The sequence below is a fragment of the Myotis lucifugus genome, unplaced genomic scaffold, assembly GCF_000147115.1.
Source record: "Myotis lucifugus unplaced genomic scaffold, Myoluc2.0 scaffold_129, whole genome shotgun sequence".
NCBI lineage: Eukaryota > Metazoa > Chordata > Mammalia > Chiroptera > Vespertilionidae > Myotis > Myotis lucifugus.
Genome location: NW_005871177.1, coordinates 585,391 through 589,414, shown reverse-complemented (window position 1 = coordinate 589,414; position 4,024 = coordinate 585,391). Strand labels below are relative to the sequence as shown.

Here is a 4,024-nt window from a genome sequence, read left to right as displayed (position 1 = left end):
CATTTATGCAGCCAAAGTGTATTTTACTTGAAATATTCTGACCTCAGGAAGAGAGAGAGAGAGAGAGAGAGAGAGAGAGAGAGAGAGAGAAGGGAAGAGGAGGGAGGGAGAGGGGAAGAAGGAAAGGGAAAGAGAAATAAAGATAAGAAATGGGGGAAAAGTGAGTATAGGAGAAGAAATAAGATTAGAAAACCAGTTATTCTAGACCAACAGACTTAAATGAGATTCCATAAATGAAATATTGTGCCATTTCTGATATGTAAACTGTCCCATTATATTGTTTGTTCTGTTGAGTGCTTATCCACAGATCAGGCCCCACATAAACATCTTCAAATCCTTTCTTCATCCCACAAAAACAACAGAGTTTCACTGGATAGGCAATCAGAGGCATGCTTAAGATTTTTGAGATTTGCCAGTTTTAAATGGTATAATTTAATTTTTAGCTATTCTAAGTAAAGCAATGCTGGACTTAGTGTATTTGCACATTTCTTCCCCTTTTAGTGTTATTTTTAATATTATTTATACTTTTCAAACTACATTATATTTTTTTTTCATTTTATTACTTTTAGTTGTTTGCTCTTATCTTATATGTGCCTTAAATATATTGAATATCAAAGATATTTAATCATACCACCCATTCTTTCTCTGCTATTTTTCTATAATATTTTAGTTAGCTGAATTTTATCTTTTAATAGCATTCTTGAAAAAGGCTTGTAAGACTAAAATTACTTGAGTTTTTTTGGAGGGGAGAGGAGTAAAAAATTTTTATTGGCCAACAAATATACAACTTGGAAAGGATTTGAGGCAAATTGTGCCATAAGCAAATTTTCTGTAAATGGCTAAACAAAGTTTAAAAAGTAAGTAACAATAAAAGAAAATGTTCCTGGTACAGGACCAGCAGTACAAAAAAATAGTGTATGAGTACCTGGATAATACACCCATTTTTCAATAGTGCAACTTTTAAGTACATATTGTTGACTGTCCATAGTCCACACAGAGTTACTACTTCACACTTCAACAACATGCTGACAGTTCCTGAAGAAAACTACTTAAAGAAAGGCATAACCCAAATGTTCCCTCATTTAACCAACTCCATCTAAGTTTAGATGTGCAGAAGGGCTTAGATATATGCAGAGTAAGTCACATGCAACCTGTTACTTGATCAATTTTCTAAAATAAGGTTTCGGGACAATGAAAGTAAGATAAGGGAAGAAAATATGGAGGAATGAAGTCCTAAATACTATAAATGCATATTTTTTGACAGTAGGAGAAACCTTTTACAGATAAGTTACAAAGAAAAGGCAAATAAACAATTTTGTACAAGAAACTGAACACATTCTGTACAATGTCTTCACGTGGCTGTCATCATTTGTACAAACTCTTCAGTTTACTTGATCACCATCAATATCTGCTTCCCTGGTCATGTCATCAACCTCTTCATCGGTTTATTTTTCCCCAAGGTGTGTCATCACATGGCAAAGCTCTGCTGCACTAGTATAGCCATCGCCATTCTTATCAAACACATAGAATGCTTCTCTAATTCATCTTCACTCTCTGTGTCTTTCATTTTTCTTGCCATCATTGTCAGAAATTCTGGAAAGTCAATTGTAACATTGGCATCTGCATCCACTTCTTTAACCATGTCCTATAACTCTACTTCTATGAGATTCTTCTCAAGAGACCTCATTACAGTTCCTGATTCCTTTGTTGTTAAAGTTTCATCACCATCCTTGTCAAATAGTGAAAAAGCTTCTTTGAATTCTGCAATCTGCTCTTCAATCAGTTGGTCAGCCATGATGCAAGTGGTACTGGCTTTCGACACGTGACCACACAACCACTGAGCTCACAAGCTCACTCTACTCAAACTCTGTTCCTTGAGTACTTGCAGATATGTCTTAAAAAAATAATAGTCTTCTATAGCCTTTATACTTGAAGGATGGCCTAGCTAGGTATAAAAGCTTGAGTCACACTTTCTTTTCTTGAGTCATTGCATTTTTTTCCTTGGAATTTTTTTCCCACCATCTTTTCATAGATAATTGCAGGGGAAGTTTGATAGTATCTTGATTTTCTTTCACCTAAAATTATCTTGATATCTCTTTCTGCTACCCCCAAATTCTTTATCTTTAAAATTAAACAATTGTTTTCAGGTTCTGTCTCAATAATGACCATTCTGTGTCACAGTGTACACTCTCTGTGGGTTATAGTTTGTTCTTCAAGAGCTAGAGTCAAGTCTTTTATTTGAGAAAGTTTTTTGAAATGTATTTAAATACTACTTCTCTTCTATTATTCTGGATTTTTTTTGGTTCCAATTATGTGAATATTAGATATATTTTGCCTGTCTTTTGTGTATCCTATTACCTTCAACATTTTTATATCTTTATTTCTATTTATTTTATTTTCTCATGTACATCTCTTCTTGTGCTTTCTATGGTGTCACTATCTTTTGTGATACTGTAATCTAGTTTTATTCCTAAATAATTCTGTTTTCTTACATATTCTTCTTGAATTCTATTAGATCTCACTTTATTGCCATATGTCTAAAAAAGTAGCTTCTCTTGAGTCACATCTCCTTGAATCCTTATATTTCCTTCACAGTTGTAATTGTTTCTTTAATCATGGTGAAAGGTGGTGTTGTTATCTTTTTGAGGCAACATTTTTCTGGAGAAGTTTTTTTTTTGTTCAAAATAAATGATTTTTGTTGCTATTCCCTATTTTTATGGTGTCTTTGAAAAGATGAGTTTCCTAGGGATGCCATAAAAAAGTATCACAAAGTGGATGGTTTGAAACAACAGAAATGTATTATCTCATAGTTCTGGAGCCTAAAAAAGTCTAGAATCAAAATGTCAGCATGACCATGTCCCTTATGAAACATGTGGAGGAGAATCCTTAGCTTCTGGTGTTTGGCAGCAATCTTTAACATTCCCTGACTTGTGGCTGCCGCACTTCGATCTCCATTAGTGTCACATAGTATTCTCCCCCGTGTCTCTTCTTTTCTTATAAGGACACAGTTATATTAAAGTAAGGATGCACCCTCCTCCAGTATGACCTCATCTTAAAGAATTACATCTGCAATGACCCTATTTCCAAATAAGGTCATGCTCTGAAAGTCTGAGGATTTCAACATATCTTTCTTTTTGTGGGGAGGTGGTCGTGGTGGGGGGGGGGAAGGGGCATTTCAATAGCAGGACACTGTTTTTTGTTGTTGCTGGTTTTGATACTCAGGTTTGAATAAATTAAATTTTCCAAACAAGATAGCAACAGGAGACTGTAGAAGATGGTGGCAATTTTTCAGGAGAGTGGGGCTGAAGAGATGGATGAATTGATTACAATATAATTCCTCTGTGCAGCCAGCCATGCCTCCCACCTCTCAGACCTAGCCCCAGACCACTCTTCTTTTACTAAACACTACTGCCAAGAACTCAGGCCTCATCTTTCAAAGTGTCACGCTCTCTTCTGAAAGACGGTGCTTTCTTAGACCTGTCACTGTCAGGACCTCTGGGGACTTTCAGTACCTTATGTCACAGAAGCCACAGTGATTGTACCTCATTGGGAATCAGCACTTTCTACTTAAGAAGGGGCTTTCCTTTCTGGGAGTTAGTATTTGTTGGTCATTGCTGAGATCTGTCCCCTCTAGCCCACCTCTGTCCTCTCTGCATTTCCCTAGCATGCTGCTATAACTTTCCAGGCAGATTTTATGAGACTTCCTTGCATTTGCCCACACAAAGAATTTGGGGTTTTCAAGTGTTCGCTGTCTCCTACTTTCACTGAAGATAGAGCTCGGAGGCTTTTCTTGCCTACCTTCTTGTGGTTCTATTGGTTTTCCTAGAGGAGAAGAAAGTAGACTTGAGACAAGGTTGCTATCAAGTTCCCGCCGGAACAGGAAGCTCTTGAACTGCTTTCTACCAGGAGTAAGGTGAACTATAACATGCATTCTTCCCCACCCTCTTCCAACTCTTCCTCTGTAGCCTTCTTCTATTTTTCTTTTCTTTTTGAAAGAGACAGATGAGCATTGTCCAATACTTCT

General features: G+C 36.5%; 1 pseudogene; it reads right to left on the bottom strand.

Annotated features, from left to right (window-relative positions):
- Positions 1-1,351: 1,351 nt before the first annotated feature.
- LOC102438831 lies at positions 1,352-1,795 on the bottom strand (annotated as a pseudogene).
- Between the last annotated feature and the right edge of the window lie 2,229 nt (positions 1,796-4,024).